Genomic DNA, 10,172 nt, shown 5'->3' with positions numbered 1-10,172 from the left:
ATCAGTCGGTACAGACTGCGCTAAAGTGAGTGGGGCTGCCGCACCTGTGACAGACCTTGGGCTGCCCCTGGTAGAAAATTTGGATTCTGTCTCTCCCAAGAAAAGCAGCTGATGGGATGTGGGCAACAGTGCTCCCCGAACGCTTCAGTTTGACAGAAAACGTCCAGGCCCCAGACCAGATCCCATGTTCGTCATAGTTCTTTTTTGGCATGTCCGTCACATCCCCATATCGGCTAAGCCAGGTCATAATGTCATAGCAAGATAGTGACTGATTACGTGTCAAAACGGTCACTTTCTTGGCCAAATTCTGACGGGATATCGTCTTTACGGCAAAATCCCGCCAGCCGGGCTCTTTTTTCACCACCTCATAGTTCAACCAGAAGAGTTCAAGACCCTCCGGCCGAACAAAGCTGATGTCAAACTCGGAAGTACCGTAGGGGTGGATCAGGGCAAAGATGTCACTTGCCCTGAATTCCATTTGGAGGAGGAGCTCAACCACCTTACCCCGAGGCGGACACGCATCTTCGCCCCTCCACACTAAACGGACCACATTCCTACGGCCACTTTCCTGCCCGGATGTCGGAAGGGACCAGACCACCTCCCCGTTTTGTTCTCGGAAGGCGCCTAAGCCATGTCTTTCTATCCAAAAAGACAGGTCAACCTCACCCCTCCCCTCTACATGGATTGACCTGTCTCCCCTACGTAGAGCCTCCAGGAGGCGCTGTTGCAAGTGACCCCCAGAGCCAGACGGAGATGGGGATCCCCCTGGGGGAGCAGTCGAACCAGAACCTGATCCAGACCCCAAACAGCACCCTTATTCTTAACAGAGTTGTCAGCCACCAAACCTCTCTCTGGCATTCCACTACCACCCCTCTCTTGCACTCCACTTGCACCCCTATCTTGCACTCCACTTGCACCCCTCTCTTGCACTCCACTACCACCCCTCTCTTGCACTCCACTTGCACCCCTATCTTGCACTCCACTTGCACCCCTCTCTTGCACCCAACTTGCACCCCTCTCTTGCACTCCACTACCACAACTCCTCCCATGCACACTATAACTCACATTCTGCACATTACCATTTTTATTCACATTCTCTCTCTCACTTTCACTCTTGCCTACACTCTCCCTTGATGTATTAGAGGCCGGGCTGGCTTGGTCTATTGCTCCGTGCACAAGGGTTGCTGGCTTAAAGGGGTACTCTGCCTCTGGCATCTTATCCCCTATCCAAAGGATAGGGGATAAGATGTGAGATCGCCGGGGTGTCGCTGCTCGGGACCCCGGGGATCGCCGCTGCGGCACCCCGCCATCATTACTGCGCAGAGCGAGTTCGCTCTGCACGCAATGACGGGCAATACAGGGCCCGGAGCATCGTTACGTCATGGCTCCGCCCCTCCTGACATCACGGCCCGTCCCCTTAATGCAAATCTATGGCAGGGGGCGTGGTGACCGCCACGCCCCCTCCCGTAGACTTGTATTGACGGGGGCGGGCCGTGACTTCACGAGGGGCGGAGCCGTGACGTAACGATGCTCCGGCCCCTGTATTGCCCGTCATTACGTGCAGAGTGATCTCGCTCTGTGCAGTAATGATAGCGGGGTGCTGCAGCAGCGATCCCCGGGGTCCTCAGCAGCGACACCCCGGCGATCTCACATCTTATTCCCTATCCTTTGGATAGGGGATAAGATGTCTAGGGGCGGAGTACCCCTTTAAGGATCAGCGCTGCATAGCTACTCCGTTCAGTCTTCTGGGGCACGGACACAGGCTCCGCCCCCTCGCACAGCGCCATAGGTTTTGGCGGGAGCTGTCCCACCGGATGCACTCCCGCCCCGCTTACTGCAGCTGATGGGCGCAGAACCTCCCCCTTAACAGGGGAGAGTCCCGACGCACCAGAACTGGTACCAACTGTGTTACCTAGGGGACCGCCCCCTGAACCAACAAGGTCCGGCACCTGGACACTCCCCCCCCCCCTCACAGGGAAGTGCCCCGCAGGACCTATACTGCCAGCTTCAATCGGGGGACCGCCCCCCAAATGGGTAAATCTGCCGCTATTTTCCGGTGCCTGGACACCCTCCCCCCTCACAGGAGGGTGCCCTTTTTTTTCTATAGCACCCGCGGCCATTTTGGGTGCACTACTGTATCCCCCATGCTGGCCCCGCTCCACTACAGAAACGGGGTCTGGCAGATTGGGGGACCCAGCACCCTGAACCGACTTTTCAGCCGACCCAGACTGCTGGAAGGGAGAAAAGACAAACTTCACTCCTTGTGTCTTCTTCCTCTTCTTGCCCTTCGCTTTTTTCTTCTCCTCTGGGCCCAAATCATCCCCGAAAGAAACATTTTCTAGACGGGTGGGGGACTCCTGCATAACAATTGCCCGCAGGAGACCCCCATCTGCCGAGCTGCTGCCATCACTGCAGTCACTGCCATCCTCATCCTCCTCACTGGAGGGAGGTAAGGCCACCTGAGCCGGGTTTATGTGGTCTGCACTGATGGTAAGTGGGGGGTCTGGGGTAACAGTGGTGGTGGTACAAACAGAACCCGTGTCCATATCCCCCTCACTCACATCCCCCTCCATCTCCTTCCTCCATCTCCTCCTCCTCCTCACTCTCATCTTGGTGACTTTCTTTTTCTGCACCTCTGGAGACCCCCTTTTTGGGGAACCTCTCTTCATTAAGAATCTTCTCACTGAAGAAGCCGGCTCCAGCCACAATGTCCGCTCTCAGCTGCACAATCTCCTCCACCTCTTTCTTTAGTGTTCTCACCTTTGCAGTGAATGCTGCTCTCTTGCCCTTGGCTGCTGTATCCGCCTGGTAAGTTGCAAACTTTATGTCTTCTCTTAGACCTCGTAGCTGTTTCCCAAGCTGTTCATATTGGGCCATCTTTGCCTGGATTCTAGATCCGAAAGTCTCCAGGGATTCCCTTGGCCCCTTTACCCCCCATTGCTGGGGTTCTGCGGAGCCTGAGGTAGAAGCCTTCACTCCACTCCTCTGCCTGGATGAGCTTCTTTTCCTTGAGGAGGTTTTGCTGGAAGCCTTGCAGCTCCCGACGGGGGAGGGGGCCCCACATGGCTATGGGCCCTGGTGGATCGTCTCACCCCATCCTGGCTGCTGGCCGTCACATTTTGCTTTGCACCCCCCGCCGGCCGGGTACGGGGAGTGCAAGATGAAGCCTCCTGGGGCTCCATAGCAGGAAAAACCTCTACCCAGGTGTCTGCCACACACCTGGGGAGGGGCGGAAGAAAAACTCTGGAAGTAACAGGAGCTCAGACACACCCAACCTCTCTCCAGAACTGTACTCACTATTCTGCTGGTGAGATCACTGTGTACATACATTACTTATCCTGTACTGATCCTGAGTTATATCCTGTATTATACTCCAGAGCTGTACTCACTATTCTGCTGGTGAGATCACTGTGTACATACATTACTGATCCTGTACTGATCCTGAGTTATATCCTGTATTATACCCCAGAGCTGCACTCACTATTCTGCTAGAGAGGTCACTGTGTACATACATTACATTACTTATCCTATACTGATCCTGAGTTATATCCTGTATTATACCCCAGAGCTGTACTCACTATTCTGCTGGTGAGGTCACTGTGTACATACATTACATTACTTATCCTGTACTGATCCTGAGTTATATCCTGTATTATACTCCAGAGCTGCACTCACTATTCTGCTGGTGAGGTCACTGTGTACATACATTACATTACTTATCCTGTACTGATCCTGAGTTATATCCTGTATTATACCCCAGAGCTGCACTCACTATTCTGCTGGTGAGATCACTGTGTACATACATTACATTACTTATCCTGTACTGATCCTGAGTTATATCCTGTATTATACCCCAGAGCTGTACTCACTATTCTGCTGGTGAGGTCACTGTGTACATACATTACATTACTTATCCTGTACTGATCCTGAGTTATATCCTGTATTATACTCCAGAGCTGTACTCACTATTCTGCTGGTGAGGTCACTGTGTACATACATTACATTACTTATCCTGTACTGATCCTGAGTTATATCCTGTATTATACTCCAGAGCTGTACTCACTATTCTGCTGGTGAGGTCACTGTGTACATACATTACATTACTTATCCTGTACTGATCCTGAGTTATATCCTGTATTATACTCCAGAGCTGTACTCACTATTCTGCTGGTGAGGTCACTGTGTACATACATTACATTACTTATCCTGTACTGATCCTGAGTTATATCCTGTATTATACTCCAGAGCTGCGCTCACTATTCCTCCCCAGTTACCTCTGGTTTCGCACTGGTGGAATGTGGTGGCTCCGCTGTGTTTGGTTGTTAATCCTCCTCCACAGGGAAAACAAGAGGTGCGCCCTGGTTCTGACTGGTAGGTCCCGAGGGGACATGGAGCGCACGGCCGAAAACCATCGGAGGAGAATTCACCTGGTGAACACAAACCTGAAAGACAAGAAAAGGGGGAAATAAACTCCACCTGTATAATATATAATATACAGCAGACAGCTGTCCGGGTACTGGGAGTCCAAGCCTGCAGTTTGTCAAGTCACCACTAGATGTCGCAATCACCTCCCTGACTGCCTGAGTTACAGTAAATTTCAACCATTATATCAGAATATAAAAAAAACGGCCGAGGAGGATGAGAGTTATCTGATCAGAGGAGGAGGATGAGAGTCATCCAATCAGAGGAGGAGGATGAGAGTTATCTGATCAGAGGAGGAGGATGAGAGTCATCCGATCAGAGGAGGAGGATGAGAGTCATCCAATCAGAGGAGGAGGATGAGAGTTATCTGATCAGAGGAGGAGGATGAGGGATGTCTGATCAGAGGAGGAGGATGAGGGATGTCTGATCAGAGGAGGAGGATGAGGGATGTCTGATCAGAGGAGGAGGATGAGGGTTGTCTGATCAGAGGAGGAGGATGAGGGTTGTCTGATCAGAGGAGGAGGATGAGGGTTGTCTGATCAGAGGAGGAGGATGAGGGTTGTCTGATCAGAGGAGGAGGATGAGGGTCATCTGATCAGGAGGAGGAGGATGAGGATGAGAGTTATCTGATCAGGAGGAGGATGAGGATGAGAGTTATCTGATCAGGAGGAGGAGGAGGATGAGGGTTATCTGATCAGAGGAGGAGGATGAGGGTTATCTGATCAGAGGAGGAGGATGAGAGTTGTCCGATCAGAGGAGGAGGATGAGGGTTATCCGATCAGAGGAGGAGGATGAGAGTCATCCGATCAGAGGAGGAGGATGAGGGTCATCCGATCAGAGGAGGAGGATGAGGGTCATCTGATCAGAGGAGGAGGATGAGGGTCATCTGATCAGAGGAGGAGGATGAGGGTCATCTGATCAGAGGAGGAGGATGAGGGTCATCTGATCAGAGGAGGAGGATGAGGGTTATCTGATCAGGAGGAGGAGGAGGATGAGAGTTATCTGATCAGGAGGAGGAGGAGGATGAGAGTTATCTGATCAGGAGGAGGAGGATGAGAGTTGTCTGATCAGAGGAGGAGGATGAGGGTTATCTGATCAGAGGAGGAGGATGAGGGTTATCTGATCAGAGGAGGAGGATGAGGGTTATCTGATCAGGAGGAGGAGGAGGATGAGAGTTATCTGATCAGGAGGAGGAGGATGAGAGTTGTCTGATCAGAGGAGGAGGATGAGGGTTATCTGATCAGAGGAGGAGGATGTGAGTTATCTGATCAGAGGAGGGTTATCTGATCAGAGGAGGAGGAGGTTATATTACAGAATATCACCCAGATATTAGACCCCACCCCCGCAATTAAACTCAGAGGGTGGAGCTACACTATTATAACTCTGGTCACTATTCTGGGGGACATCATTCCCCCTCGCACTTCCCTCTCCTTACAGACTAACAGTTTTCTCTCAGCTCCCATGATGCATCCGAAAGAACTACATAGAGCTGGAAGGAGATCCGGGGCCCCGCAGCCTGAGCGCCAACACGAGAACAGTATAAATGCACCATAAGATATAGTGAGTGCAGCTCTGGAGGATAAGACATGATGTAACAGCAGAATAGTGAGTGCAGCTCTAGAGGATAAGACATGATGTAACAGCAGAATAGTGAGTGCAGCTCTGGAGGATAAGAGAGGATGTAACAGCAGAATAGTGAGTGCAGCTCTGGAGGATAAGACATGATGTAACAGCAGAATAGTGAGTGCAGCTCTGGAGGATAAGAAATGATGTAACAGCAGAATAGTGAGTGCAGCTCTGGAGGATAAGAAATGATGTAACAGCAGAATAGTGAGTGCAGCTCTTGAGGATAAGACATGATGTAACAGCAGAATAGTGAGTGCAGCTCTGGAGGATAAGAGAGGATGTAACAGCAGAATAGTGAGTGCGGCTCTGGAGGATAAGAAATGATGTAACAGCAGAATAGTGAGTGCAGCTCTGGAGGATAAGAAATGATGTAACAGCAGAATAGTGAGTGCAGCTCTTGAGGATAAGACATGATGTAACAGCAGAATAGTGAGTGCAGCTCTGGAGGATAAGAGAGGATGTAACAGCAGAATAGTGAGTGCAGCTCTGGAGGATAAGACATGATGTAACAGCAGAATAGTGGGTGTAGCTCTGGAGGATAAGACATGATGTAACAGCAGAATAGTGAGTGCAGCTCTGGAGGATAAGACAGGATGTAACAGCAGAATAGTGAGTACAGCTCAGGAGGATCAGACATGATGTAACAGCAGAATAGTGAGTGCAGCTCTTGAGGATAAGACAGGATGACACAGCAGAATAGTGAGTACAGCTCTGGAGGATAAGACATGATGTAACAGCAGAATAGTGAGTGCAGCTCTGGAGGATAAGACATGATGTAACAGCAGAATAGTGAGTGTAGCTCTGGAGGATAAGACATGATGTAACAGCAGAATAGTGAGTGCAGCTCTAGAGGATAAGACATGATGTAACAGCAGAATAGTGAGTGCAGCTCTGGAGGATAAGACACAATGTAACAGCAGAATAGTGAGTGCAGCTCTGGAGGATAAGACATGATGTAACAGCAGAATAGTGAGTGCAGCTCTAGAGGATAAGACATGATGTAACAGCAGAATAGTGAGTGCAGCTCTGGAGGATAAGACATGATTTAACAGCAGAATAGTGAGTGCAGCTCTGGAGGATAAGACATGATGTAACAGCAGAATAGTGAGTGCAGCTCTGGAGGATAAGACATGATGTAACAGCAGAATAGTGAGTGCAGCTCTGGAGGATAAGAGAGGATGTAACAGCAGAATAGTGAGTGCAGCTCTGGAGGATAAGACAGGATGTAACAGCAGAATAGTGAGTGCAGCTCTGGAGGATAAGACAGGATGTAACAGCAGAATAGTGAGTGCAGCTCTGGAGGATAAAACATGAGGGAACAGCAGAATAGTGAGTTCAGCTCTGGAGGATAAGACACAATGTAACAGCAGAATAGTGAGTGCAGCTCTGGAGGATAAGACATGATGTAACAGCAGAATAGTGAGTGCAGCTCTGGAGCTGAATGGAGGATAAGACATGATGTTACAGCAGAATAGTGAGTGCAGCTCTGGAGGATAAGACATAATGTAACACCAGAAGAGTGCAGCTCTTGAGGTGACTGGACGATAAAACATGACATAAACAGCAGAATATTGAGTGCAGATCTGGAGGATAAGACAGGATGTAACAGCAGAATAGTGAGTGCAGCTCTGGAGGTGATTGAAGGATAAGACAGGATGTAACAGCAGAATAGTGAGTGCAGCTCTGGAGGATAAGACATGATGTAACAGCAGAATAGCGAGTGCAGCTCTGGAGGATAAGACATGATGTAACAGCAGAATAGTGAGTGCAGCTCTGGAGGATAAGACATGATGTAACAGCAGAATAGTGAGTGCAGCTCTAGAGGATAAGACAGGATGTAACAGCAGAATAGTGAGTGCAGCTCAGGAGGATAAGACATGATGTAACAGCAGAATAGTGAGTGCAGCTCTGGAGGATAAGACATGATGTAACACCAGAATAGTGAGTGTAGCTCAGGAGGATAAGACATGATGTAACAGCAGAATAGTGAGTGCAGCTCTGGAGGATAAGACATGATGTAACAGCAGAATAGTGAGTGCAGCTCCGGAGGATAGGACATGATGTAACAGCAGAATAGTGAGTGCAGCTCCGGAGGATAAGACATGATGTAACAGCCGAATAGTGAGTGCTGCTCTGGAGGTGACTGGAGGATGAGACATGACGTAACAGCAGAATAGTGAGTGCAGCTCTGGATGTGATTAGATGTGATCGGAGTATAAGGCCCGACATCTATTACCTCCGCACTCTGATACGTCTCGAGCGCCGGCGAGCTTTGGGTGGTCTCGGTTGTCGGGGCAGATTTCACACGTGATCTGCCCGTCCTCGCTCTGATACGTTCCGTGTGGACATAAGACGCACTGCTCCTTGTCCTCGTCGTAGTACGTTCCAGCACGGCAGCTAGCTGATAGAAAGAGGAGAAAACTGCGCTGGTTAGTGGAGGCGGAGCCGGGCGAGCGCTGACCGGACAGAACAAGGAACGGAACGCGCAGTAAGGTCATAGACATCTCCCTGCAACGGGTCAATAAAGGGGGAACCCGACCGACGTAATCACAACCCTACAGCCGGACTGCTGCTCTCCAAATACAACCAGCAGAATCAGGAGTGCAGCTCTGGAGTCTACTACATTATCACTGTTATCTGTGGTGTTACATAGGACTGCAGGTCACATCTATACATTATCTGTACTCAGAGAGTTATCACTGTGTTATCTGTGGTGTTACATAGGACTGCAGGTCACATCTATACATTATCTATACTCAGAGAGTTATCACTGTGTTATCTGTGGTGTTACATAGGACTGCAGGTCACATCTATACATTATCTGTACTCAGAGAGATATCACTGTTCTCTGTGGTGTTACATAGGACTGCAGGTCACATCTATACATTATCTGTACTCAGAGAGTTATGACTGTTATCTGTGGTGTTACATAGGACTGCAGGTCACATCTATACATTATCTATACTCAGAGAGTTATCACTGTGTTATCTGTGGTGTTACATAGGACTGCAGGTCACATCTATACATTATCTGTTCTCAGAGAGATATCACTGTTATCTGTGGTGTTACATAGGACTGCAGGTCATATCTATACATTATCTGTACTCAGAGAGTTATCACTGTTATCTGTGATGTTACATAGGACTGCAGGTCACATCTATACATTATCTGTACTCAGATAGTTATCACTGTGTTATCTGTGGTGTTACATAGGACTGCAGGTCACATCTATACATTATCTGTACTCAGAGAGTTATCACTGTTATCTGTGGTGTTACATAGGACTGCAGGTCACATCTATACATTATCTGTACTCAGAGAGTTATCACTGTTATCTGTGATGTTACATAGGACTGCAGGTCACATCTATACATTATCTGTACTCAGAGAGTTATCACTGTGTTATCTGTGGTGTTACATAGGACTGCAGGTCACATCTATACATTATCTGTACTCAGAGTTATCACTGTTATCTGTGGTGTTACATAGGACTGCAGGTCACATCTATACATTATCTGTACTCAGAGAGTTATCACTGTTATCTGTGGTGTTACATAGGACTGCAGGTCACATCTATACATTATCTGTACTCAGAGAGTTATCACTGTTATCTGTGGTGTTACATAGGACTGCAGGTCACATCTATACATTATCTGTACTCAGAGAGATATCACTGTTATCTGTGGTGTTACATAGGACTGCAGGTCACATCTATACATTATCTGTACTCAGAGAGATATCACTGTTATCTGTGGTGTTACATAGGACTGCAGGTCACATCTATACATTATCTGTACTCAGAGTTATCACTGTTATCTGTGGTGTTACATAGGACTGCAGGTCACATCTATACATTATCTGTACTCAGAGAGATATCACTGTTATCTGTGGTGTTACATAGGACTGCAGGTCATATCTATACATTATCTGTACTCAGGGAGTTATCACTGTGTTATCTGTGGTGTTACATAGGACTGCAGGTCACATCTATACATTATCTGTACTCAGAGAGTTATCACTGTGTTATCTGTGGTGTTACATAGGACTGCAGGTCACATCTATACATTATCTGTACTCAGAGAGTTATCACTGTGTTATCTGTGGTGTTACATAGGACTGCAGGT

The sequence above is a fragment of the Hyla sarda genome, unplaced genomic scaffold, assembly GCF_029499605.1.
Source record: "Hyla sarda isolate aHylSar1 unplaced genomic scaffold, aHylSar1.hap1 scaffold_2419, whole genome shotgun sequence".
NCBI classification, from domain to species: Eukaryota; Metazoa; Chordata; class Amphibia; order Anura; family Hylidae; genus Hyla; species Hyla sarda.
This window is presented reverse-complemented; position numbering follows the sequence as displayed.